This window comes from Sycon ciliatum, chromosome 1, assembly GCF_964019385.1.
Source record: "Sycon ciliatum chromosome 1, ocSycCili1.1, whole genome shotgun sequence".
Lineage (NCBI taxonomy): Eukaryota > Metazoa > Porifera > Calcarea > Leucosolenida > Sycettidae > Sycon > Sycon ciliatum.
The window spans coordinates 44627687-44640004 of NC_088643.1; the positions used below are offsets into that span (position 1 = coordinate 44627687).

Below are 12318 nucleotides of genomic sequence, written 5' to 3' on the forward strand. Positions count from 1 at the left end.
GGTCCTAAGAATGGACTTTGTGTAGCGAAACATGCCAATTAGTACAAAGTGTATCGCCTGTAGTAATAACATCTGTCCAATTCCGTTCTGATGTGACTCTCGTTGCGTCGTAGTGCTGCAGATTCAACTGTTGTGGCCATGTAACTCAATTTTTGCATAGCCACATGTAAGCTTATGGGACTATGACCAGCCACATGCACAGAAGTACTGTGTTGCATGTACGATGATCTTCCTGCCCCTGCGGACATGCATATGATATGCCACACTTGATTTATCATGTGTAAGAAATATCGGAAATAAGAATAGAAAGTCGTTTTTCAAAAACCCACGCTATAACCGATACCTACTGTACATGCTTTGAACATACTTATGACTGACTTCCTGTGCTGGAAGGCATGATTGTACATGTACAAGTACCCTGTGGAATAAAGTATGCTTTATCTCTGCGTGTGGTGAAATAGTCAGCTGCTTCCTTCATGCCAGTACACTGTATTCTGATTTGATACATATAATGTACACAATGCTGTAGTACATGTACATGTACATGACTCTATAATTATGACTATTCGCATTGATACAATAGAGTGCACGATGTGCATGATACTCCATGTACATGTATGTTTTACTAATAGCAGTGCCAGTCGACACGAATACATACATAGTATGTACCCCTCAACAAATTTGGAGCTTCTGTGGAAGAAAATAACATGAAAAACACGCTGTTGCCATACTGTTGCTATGCAGTTGCCATGGCAACCCATGGGAAACTTTCAAATGCCAATTCCACACCGTTCCATCCCGATTCCAGGGGTGAAAAATATATCAGGGGACTCTACACGACTAGGGCTACAAGATGAAGTACATATTTTGTTGTGCGCTCTCAGTGGAAACGAAACTTCACATTTCTCAACCCTGGCCCCCGTACTATTTGCCTTGGCTTGAGCCAGGCAAGTGATTCCTGCCAGCACTGGCACTACACTACTGTGCAGTATTATTAATTTTTTGTTTGAACTAAGAACACGCGCGGGGACATGAAAAGCACAATCATACTCGCACGAGTCATAGGCGCTAGGCCTTCAGTGACAGGTACTAGGTAGCGGCGCTAGCGCTGGCAGTGGCGGGCATAACATAAGCTAAGGTGAGCGCTTTGCAGCTTTACACACAACAAATACAGTAATTATTATTACGTCGCCGGCCAGCATGCAGCCATGCATGCCAGTCTTGCATTCCTGAGTCGATCAAAGTTAGTACAGTTTTTAAACTGTACTAACTACTTCAAACGATATAAAAAATTAATAAATACAATAAAACTGGCTGATGTAGTCTGTAAGACATCGATCGACAGTAAGGACTGAGCTATGGCGCGGCGACAAGATCTAGTGGCACGTGCCAGAGCCGCGGACTCGACTGTACTAGCGTACTGTTTTTGTTGGCATGTGCAGTCGACGTGCGAGTTCCCATCGCGTCGAGGTGTTGAACACGTAGATCTATGACCTGTGTGTTACCCAACATGTAGTAGGCACAGATATGAGAATAGTTTCTCCTGAAGTCACATAGTGGAAACGCTTCCGATAGAACATGACCAGAGATGACCGTACTGATGTCCTTTGAATAAGACGCTAGTGTGGTAGACCTACGTACTGGTGGTAGGGCTAGGCCTAGGCTAGGGCCGCCCGCTTTTGTTTCATTTTTACTAAGGTGCCGCCGGGTGTGTACATGTGTGTGACTGTGGACCGTCCTGGCCCTGCAAATCAGGCTTTGGCCTAGCTAGTCCTGCCAGGCATCAGCGCTGTAGACTCTATACGACTACGCGTCGCCCGCCATTGTTTCTTATTCTGAATGAATGCTGGATTGTAGATGCCGGACGCGAGACTCGCGAGTCTTTATTCTGGCCGAGCTGGAGCTAACGACACGTAACCGTTGCTTCTGTCAAGTGTGACGCCTTGTTGTTTTTGAAGACGCTGTAAATGCCAACAGTTCATGTCGACAGCATTCACTATCGCGCAGGAAAATCGTCTGGAGGCGCTGGACTCTGGCGTGACCACCACTAATAATAGCATGATGATCGATGATGGAGACAGGCCTTGGCTCTGCACGAGTCTGCAGCGACACGCGGCGGATAATGGCCGTCACCGAAGCATTGGCCTGTCGTCGAGTCGACACAGTGATCTAGGTGGCCGAGCGCATGGCATGCTGCTCGCTGCCGTGGCCCATGGTGTTTCCTCCACCTTGCTGGCATGTTGCTTGCAAGCACGTCGCGGCTGCCGTCCCGCGTCTTCAGCCCCACACATTCCCAAGCTAGACAAGTCCTGGCGTGGTGCTGTACCTGTTGTGGCAGGGGTGCCTTCAATGGCTGGGGTTCTTCCCGCAACTACTACTACTTACTAGTACTGAGTACTACTAGTAGTACTCTCTCCAAGTAAAGTGCTGAAATATTCGTAGCCTAGGTCATGTGAACGACTGGCCTCAGTCCTGTCTACACGTAGATCTTCTGGAGCATTCCTCTTACAGTCTTGGATCTATTTGTGCCGGCGACGTCCAGACTGGTGAGTGGTGCAGTACTTATTACCATGATTACGCTGCACATGCTGCCATTGTTATGTACTCATTGTTCGCTTGTGGTCGACGCCTAGGCCAGCGCCTGTCAAGAAAGGCGTGCTGGGCTTGTATTTTCTGGTCAAGTAACGTGTTTTGATTGGAATTTTTTCCGATGAAAAGCCTGTCACCCGGACCAAGGCCAAAAACAGTTCTACTAGTACTAGCCAGTGATTGTGTTACTTAGCAAGAACCTGTAACACTAACATTGTGAGAAGTTAGTGTTACTGTTGAATGTTGCAAATATTAGTATGTGCCTCACAATTCACCTCTTCCGCATCATCGTCTCATTTTCATTCTCAGGCTTTACTTGGTCAGGGTAGTAGATCACGGTAGATCTACGCAGACAAAATGCAGACAGGATGCTAGCATTCAGTCATCATAATGGTCATGGTCCTCATACTAGTCATACCAGATCATGACCTCACTCACCTCCGTCTGTATTTTAAATCTTGACAAAGCTGACTCAGTGACTGCGCTGAGCTGAGCCACATACATGTACATGACGTCATGCATGCTCTAGCCCTACACTACAGTACATCATTACATGTACAGAAAATGAGTTATGGCTACTGTATAAGTACAAATTTTCGTTTATGAAATCGTTCGTTAGATCACTCCACCAGCAGGTTCATTACGTACTAAATTTCATTTTTGATCGAGGTCGGTCACCCCGAACGTTCAGGAAAAAAACTTGAGTTTGGTACAAACTTTTGTTATTTCGTGTCCCCTAACGAATATAGCGAAAGTTAATCCAAACGAAACTTTTTTTATACAGCATGAAGCAATAAAAAGAACTAACTCTGCCATCACCATCATGCATCAACTAGGCACCGCACTGGCTAGGCACCGCACTGGCGGATTATGCCGGCAGAAAAATTGGCAGAGTTCGATACTTTTTCTGGCAAGTTTCATGCATGTTTGGTATGTGGATAAAGAAATGGAGCAGAATTCGAGGAATTGCCCGCCATAAGGTTTGCATGGTTCTGCCAATTTCACTGCTTTTCGAGCAGAATCCGCCGGTCCCTAGCATCAACGAAGTCAAATGTTTCCATAATCGATTTTCATGTCACTCACTAGCTGGATCTTTGCTTCCTGTCTGCCATGTTGTTTTAGAGTGGCTTTCTAGCCTAGAAGGTCACGGGCAGCTCGTTCTACAGCACTCGGCGGTCATGACAATCAATAGGAATGAAGACAATGATCACCTAAAAAGTTTCCTCGGAGACAAAAACGCTAGAACACCAATAAAGAAAGAGCCCACATTTCAAGCTTTTCAACACCAACATTTTGAAAAAGTTTCATTGTTCCTGTTCCTCTGTTCGTTTTTGCCTGTGCCTTACCTGAGGAGAAGCCACGAAAGTTTACCTGTGGAATTGTTTCAACATGTTGGTGTTGGAGCACCTGAAGTGTGTGATCTTTCTTAATGGTCATCTAGTGGAGGGGGCGGGGGGGATTGTTAGGGTAGTTGTCTAACCAAACCTGTGGAATTCTGTTTGTGCATGATACTATTGATAGGTTGGTGAACTGCTGCTGCTGCTGCTGCTGGGACTACCAGTCTACTTGTTGGCTGAAAGTACCGGGTATCAGAACATGTCCTCCATCACAGTTCAGCCTGGTGTCGGAAGTGGTGTCATGGCACTTAGACCTGGCTTTCTTGTATCCTGCAATGATAGTGGACAAACTGTCGTCATACTTGGGCCTAAGGGTAAGCATGCGGTTTTGTTTTCCGGCTTTTGTTTGGTGCCCAAGTAAGTTTTTGTTTTTCACGTCACAGTGCAGTACTGTGCTGTACGTCTTTCGTAATAATAAATTATGACTGTATCAGTATCCTATTGGCATCCAGCTGGGTTTGCAAAGAACTACTCTTCATGCTAGTAACATAGTCATCACAGTGTATCAGTAACTCAGTCATCCCTCTCAGTGTATCAGGAAATGATCAGTCATCACAGTATATCACTAACTCCGTAATCACAGTGCCAGTATCAGTAGTAGTGGTACAGTGCACCAGTTCAGTGCAATGTACATGTACATGACAACAAGTAACATGTACAGCCAGGAGATGTAATATGCAAACATGTACCTCCCAGGGAGGGGGGGGGGGGGGGGGACATACATGTAAAACCTGGTGTAACTACATTGTATTGTACATGTAGGTGCTGTATACCGTGTATTCAATACCCAATAAATATACATCAGTGTACTAGTCAAGATGTACATGTACAGTTCTTTTATTTTTTCAAAGATGGCCAGCTCTGTGCTACTAAAGGAGACTGTACTTTTATTGATTCCGGCTGACACTTGAAGATTCATCGCCTGCCATGGGTGTCATACCACTCATTATAATGATACTTTACAGCTGTAGAGGTACAGTACCCCAGTAATGTCGCTCACATCCGATTCTGGCATGCACTACTATTAGAAACGTATCCTGTTATATTTCGACCCGCCCTCAACATGTACACATACATGTATGTTACTACTATAAGAGAGGTACATGTACTAGTGTTGAAGATGTGTACAAGCGGCATTGGGGGAAACTACAGTATCCAAGGTCAAATGACTGGAAATAGATACAATGTATACAATGTATACAATGTATACAATGTATACAATGTATACAATGTGTACAATGTATACATTGTATACAGGGTCTTCATATATTTTCCGATGCAAAGTGATTTTTATTTTTAATTCCAGGGTACTTTATGCTGAATCATGAGTTTCCTCCATGCTGCCTATCGTGAGCCGTCAACTCACACCAGGGTTGTCAGGTATTTGGCCATTTGTGAGAGGTGACGTCTTCAACACTGATTTTGATTGGGATATAGGGATATGTACTTCTGAAGTAGTCGGGTACTTCTCCAAAGCCCGCATGTGGCACATCACACTGCAAAAAGAAGGTAATATCACATGTGTGTTTTCGATCAGCTTGCCATAGTTGAAATCATAGCGCAACCGTATTTACCACCACCTGGGACTGCCTTGGCCGTACACACATGCAGTGATGACTGTGATGTGTGCTGTGTATATTGCAGGGTGCTCAATATGTTACGGCACTTTGGCCATTCCAGGCTTTGTTGCTGTGTATTTCACTCCACTCCAAGTTCACCCATACACATGAGCCAGGATGTAGTAGTGCAATGCATACTGCAGCCCACTAGGCTCGGGCAGTTGAAGACTGAAGAGCAGGGTCACTAAACACATTGCAGAGAGAGAGGGCATCATGGAACATTGAACAATTACAATTGACTATTCAGCATGGCTATTCTTCACACATTAAAAACAATATGGGGCTATGTGGATTGAACACATTGTAATGTATTTATAGCAGCATATGGGATCAATGGTGCGTCTTTATGTCTTTGATAAGATGAGAGTGGCATTCACCCTCTTGACATGGAGCTGCTTGTGCAATCATCTACTGTATTGGGACTAGAGTGGCTGGGTCGTGCTGTGCTGGAGTAGTTTTGACTTGGAGTCACCATGTCCTTGTGAGGTGTGGGCAATCCAAGCTGTTCGCAAAGTGGACCATCCATGTCTTACAACATTAGAACACTGTAGCAACAGATTACTGGCGCTGATGCGGCTATGGGCTATATGGTGCCTGGCTGCACGGCTCCATGCACGGGTCTTGTGAGTCAAGTGGGCATGATTCTGTCACTGTGTCAGCCCTTGTTTTGCAGTTGATTGGTACTGCTTGAGTGATGACATGCCCACTTACATCTGTATGCAGCCAAGCTGCTCTCCAGCTCCCGGCCAATAGTTTGTTTGAAGGCAAGCAGGAAGATGGTCAGCACCATGATTTTTTTTAAATTTACTTTGTGACTGCAGCCAGCATTGAGCCCAAGGCCCAAGCTAGCCCAGGCATCTGCTGATGGGAAGTGGGGGCCAGTCAGGCGTCTGGGCATGCAACACAAGAGCTCAGGTACATGTATGCTGTGCTGTGCTGTGCTGCTGATTTTTTGCTGGACTGGTCACATCACTCAACAGTCAAGAGTGTATTGCTAGATGTGGGTCTTCCAAGAGCCTAGCTTTCCAGGCATCTTTACAGGCCTGTTTTTTGGCAGCTCAATGGGATCAGATGAGGCATGTACCAGGTTAGGTGTGGTCCTGCTGAGTGATGAGTGATGACTGATGAGTGATGGGGCTGATAATCACTGTACAAAGACGACGACGAGGTGCAATGCTGTGAAGGTGTGAATGCATTCTGGCAGCTGATGTCATAGCCACCTTGGCCAATGCATTATGAACTGGTTGGCGCGGCATTCTTTCATCTTGGACCAGCTCTCTCCAGTGCAGCTAACTTGGCCGGCAATGCCTGCATGCAGACCAGTACTGGCCGTAGTGGCACCACTCTGCTCAGTGCTGTAGCCGCAAGTGCAGGAGCCATGCATGCTGTCCAGCTTTACTTGCCGCAATGCAATTCCATTCCAATCGGATAGGCTCCAGCACCAGGCTCCAAAGCCAGGCTCCAGCATGTCTTTTATGCAGTCATGGCCTGTCAAGCACTTGACACCTACTTGATGCGTGCCGAAAACCCCTTCACTTCTCTGGCTTCATCAGCTAGCTCAAGCCGCTTGGGTGGCTTGGCAGGGGTGGAAGCATGTGCTGACAGCACACTCCAAATTTGGCTCCACTGTGCACAGTCATGTTCTAATGTTTCTTCTACTTCTCAAGTGTTTTCGTGTGACCTATACTAGTAGTGTAGTGGTGCTGGTCTCCTCACCTGCTGTCAGAGCTGCGGCCACACTCGGAAACCATCCTGCTCTCTGCGCCTGGGCCTGGGGTATTTTATTTGCTGAACATACTATTGAATATGAAAATAGAGTACTAAAAATTAATACTACATGTAGTAGCATTCATTTATGCGGCTGAGTTATGATCACTTAAAGTCTTTATTACTACAGCTGCACTCTTATAGGTCTGGGGAAGGGGGGGGGGGGGGATAGTAGTTGCAAACACTGATGTAGGTCATTGTGCCTCTGTGAATCTCTGCTGAGGCCTGCATAGGGAAGCTCGCTGGACTGGCAAGTAGACCACCATCAGGGCTGGCGTTGTTTGTAAACTGCCTTGGTACTACAGCATTGTAGTTAGCATCTCTCTCCTTCTCTCTCTCTCTCTCTCTCTCTCTCTCTCTCTCTCTCTCTCTCTCTCTCTCTCTCTCTCTCTCTCTCTCTCTCTCTCCATATTGGGCAGCATGCTAACCTTTATCAGCTGACTTGGGGTGCCCTGGCCACTGCTTTATGACTTCGTAGAATCGTAATCATTAGTGGGCAAAGTAGACTGGAATTGTGTGTGTCACTTTGCACTCTGTGTATCCTGCTGAAAAGGTGATAGCTACCTAGTACCTGCTTGTCACTCACATAGTCATCATGCCAAAGTTGTGGCTGGGAAAGTCCTCAACTACCAGTATAGTAGTGCCATACTTACCCTACAAAGTTTTTTGCCTCCTTCTCAGTGTAGGCCAGATTAGGCACCAGGAATGCATAGTAGCGATGCCACTCAGTCTTCTGCTCTGTGCCCATCCATGACCCTGTCGATCTATCTCTTTACCTACATAACCTTCCTCTTTCACATCATCAAGGCATGGTCCCCTGCTAGCTGCTTGGGTTGCCTAATATGAGCAAGCGCCTGTCAAGAGTAGCCGCTAGGAGTGGTAACGCCGGACTGGCCTTACTGGCCCATAAGGCATAACCTTTGCTGCCTACCCTATTACTCTAATACTTGGCTGTCGCCGTGAATATCCGCTTCATGGCGTTTCACTGTTTTCAGCATAGATTATTCTTTCTATACAATGTAACTGGCAGCAATATCAGTAAAGCGCGTGAATAGTTTGTCAGTACATTTGATAGCAATCAGGCATGGTCAGTGGAGCGCAGTTGGGACTATTGTCTTGGCGTGTGATTGCTCTCTTCCTTGATTTGAGAAGAACCAGTGGGATTCCTTTGTTGCAGATGTTGCCGACTCTTGAGCATGTCACTGCAGGTATCATACCAGATTTCTCCCGGTGTTCAACTATTGTATTGATGGCAACATAATCAACGCAGCATTTCACCGTAGTAAAAAGATCTTCATATCCGAAAGAGAGGCTAAGCAGTTATGGGCACTGCAATGCACTCAAAATTCCCAGTTTGATATTGAGAATTAAATTACTCGTTAATGCTACTTGTAGACTGCATGCGGCAGAGCCAAGTTTGACATTTGAACAGGCACAGCCTCCCCCCCCCCCCTCATCACTGTGCCCAAGGGTCACTCTTAGTCTTACTCACTACATGTACCTTACACTCCACTCACAGTTGGTGCATTTTGCTTTGTATAGAGGCATGTGTGTGTGTGTGTGTGTGTGTGTGTGTGTGTGTGTGTGTGTGTGTGTGTGTGTGTGTGTGTGTGTGTGTGCGTGTGTGTTACATGTATGCATGTGGTGATTCACAAAATATTCGTCTCACGACTGACTAGAGCTTCAGTCGCCGGCATTCTTCATTTGTCGACGGCATTCTTCATTTGTCGACGGCATTCTTCATTTGTCGACGGACACATGATCAGCTGCCTGTCTGGCTGTTAATGAGATACTGGGTACATCATGATTATGCCTTTAGAGTGCTGATCACACATACATGTTACATGTACTGCTTTAGTGTACAACATACCTGCTGTCCTGTCTGCAATGTTGCGTGTGCTGGGGCTGCTGCTTGTCCACATGTTTCTTGTGATGTTCAGGAAATGTTTGCGTGAATAATAGCCGTCACTGGTACACTGGTACACAGTCACTGGTACACTGGTACATGTTCTCTACCTCATCACACCACGCCACACGCCACGCGGCCGTGTTTTGAGGTTCGTGTCACCACGTATTACACGGCTATGGAACAGCGCCACAGGTCGAAAACTCGCCGTGTGCGGCTTGTTCATGGGAAGCGTGTGTTGTGACAAGTCGTCCGTACGCAGTGTACGCAGTGTACGCAGTGTACGCAGTGTACGCAGTGTACGCAGTGTACTGTACCACAAAAAAAAAAAAAAAAAAAAAAAAAAACGCAGTGTACGCAGTGTACGCAGTGTACGCAGTGTACGCAGTGTACACTGTACTTGCTAAGTAGTGTATACCTGATTGTGCAATATGTAGTTCATTACGGGGTAGTCACGGTGATCTAGTTACCCGTACTACCCAAGTACTGGCATCCATAGCTGGCCATGGATGTAGTGCTTGCTGCCGTTGACTATTAAAATTAATGTTCGTATAGCTTTCGGCCAGGATATACAGACGCTGAGCCTAGTAATATGCTAGGCCGGTCTTGATGAGCTTCTTGTGCAGCAGTATCTGGTTTCTTACTGCATGCCATCATCCTGACACTCAGGGCCTTTTCTGCTTCTTGTGCCAGTGTACCTTGTTGGCTTGCTCTCCCTTGTTGCCCCACTGGCTGCCTGCCTGCCTTGCCGCTTGCCTTGCCCTCCTTGGGCACGGTCCATACCAGTCCCTCTTGATGGTTGGCCTGACAGGGCTGCCAACTTACTTGGGGTATCAAAAGTGGAGTTTGTCAATTTCTCTTGAGAGTCAAGATAATGGCAACTGTTCTGTTCAACAAGACTGGGCCAGCACTCCCTTTCCAGGCTTTTGTTTAGCCAGGTATAGCCTGGTGGTGCACTGATGCGGTGGTGGGGTGTGCACTCTCACTGTGTGCACTGTAGTGTATAGCTGTATACACTGTTTCCAAGTACATGCTGCCACTCTGCCAATGACTATGTGCATGTGTGCCACTATAGATGTGGCCATTACTTCATATCATGTGCATTGTGCTCTTCTTCAAGAGATAAGTACCTTGTGCCGAAACTGAATGGTATATTGACTGCCACAATCTACTCAGTACTCCCTACAACCCTCTCCCCCCCCCCCCCCCCTCCCTCCATCCAGTCTTCTGTTTGACCTTGTGACCATGGTGACTCAGCACTGTACATTGTACCATGTGTACTGTAATAGTCTGTATACATGTACAGCCAGTTATGCCAGTGTGCTGTCATGCTGTTAGCATGCTGTTAGCATGATGCCCTGAGTACGAGTGTGGTGTCATGATGCATAGACTGCCGCATAGTGGTGTCAATGTTTTCCCTCTTTTCCGCTGTCGCCTCTACTGACCTCTGTGCACTGTTGGGGTAGTGCTGTGAGGTACAGCAACAATATTAGTATGTGCTCAGATATTACGAAGATCCTCGCTTATTTGCATGCTTCTGATCTGGATATCACTTTGGCTGCTTACTCTGGTCCGGAACTCTAAGGTTGAAGGTCATCGAACTTCTGGAGCTGCATTGTATGCAGGCACACAGTACATCATTGGAGATGCAGGGAGCCCAGGGAGTCTGAGTGTAATCCAGCCACTTCTCCCTGCCTGCAGTGCCTGGACTACTACTGGCTGGTACTTGTAGTTGATGGCCAGTGACAGTATGTGTAACAGTGTGTACAGTGCCAGCCTAGTGCCTGAGCATGAGTGTGTACTGTGTGCACTTTGGCTGGTTGCTAGGTAATAGATACCCCGGTGTCTGCTAGCTTGCTGCAAGAAACAATACATGGACTAGGGCAATGGACATGCAGCCCTTTGAATGATACGTACTGAGCAAGGATAACTGAATGCTGGCGACTTTTAGATGAACACTTGCTTTTGTTCTGCTTTCTGTGTTTGTTCTCTAGACATGCGGATGGCTGTCAACTTGTGTGTACGCACAGCTGGAAAACAGAGTTTTCTAGTGACCAAGGAGCTGCTCCACTTGACCTGTATATACATCAGTCGGCTTAGGCACAAGGATGTCTCCTTGAAAACCACTTACCCCGAGTGATGAAGGGTATATGTCGCCACAGGACAGGACAGAAATGGTCAGCACCTTGCCACGCCTTCAACAAGTGTCCATGAGTGACAATACCGTCATTGTTAGTATTTGTTACCCTCCCAGAACTGGCACTGAGTAGATCCCTGACCCTTGGTATTGTCTGATAGTGTATACCCCCCCCCCCCCCCCCCATGATGCAACAACCACTGCAATGACCACAGTAGTAGTCAGCACAGCACCATGTAGTAGCTCAGGGCAACAGACCAACAGTATCAAGTATGATCCATGGCATGCGCTGTGCATGTGCTGCTGACACTACTTTTAGCACAACATTTTTTAAGTATGGGAGTGTGCCTCGTGTAGAATGACACTTTGGAAATAGTCTAGGTACGGCATCTCAGAAACCCTTCCACCGCGTACTGGTGTACCGTGTAGGGTGTGAGTTCTACGACCAAGAAACCCTAAGCGGGTAGGCTGTACTGCTGTAGCCAGTGAGTTCTAGGAGCTCTAGCAGAGACACGAGGAACAGTGATTCACCTAGAGATGGTACTTCTGAGCACTCTGTCTCTCATTTCACATAACAGTGTTAACAGCCACAATGGCGGTAGCGAGTCGCCATGCATTTAGCGGGGCAGAAAGAACATGTTCTTTGCGGCTTTGATCAACCGCGATACTGAAATTTCACACCGGAGACTGCTAATCCGCCTCAGTCCGTCGTCACTGGCTGTCTTCAGGTTTTTGTGTCCCACGGTGAGTATTGCCTCTTATGATGTACAGCAATCTCCCCTACCTTGGTTTGTATATGCACGCATGCATGTACGCACGGACACACACACACACACATTTCCTGTTTGAAATTGACTTTAAAAGAATCATGTATACTCTTACTACATGCAGTCCAACCAGTTA

The 12318-nt window shown here is 46.7% G+C and overlaps 1 long non-coding RNA gene across 3 annotated transcripts; it reads left to right on the forward strand.

The window, feature by feature from the left end:
- The first annotated feature begins 1564 nt into the window (after positions 1-1564).
- Positions 1565-12118, forward strand: LOC135828058 (uncharacterized). 3 transcript variants are annotated; one of them, XR_010555562.1, is made up of 4 exons: positions 1565-2546; positions 4111-4300; positions 6427-6520; positions 11273-12118. It is a non-coding gene; the product is annotated as an uncharacterized LOC135828058 (long non-coding RNA). The 3 variants fall into 3 exon arrangements; XR_010555564.1 differs by lacking the exon at positions 11273-12118 and adding an exon at positions 9313-10455; XR_010555563.1 differs by lacking the exon at positions 6427-6520.
- Positions 12119-12318: the final 200 nt, after the last annotated feature.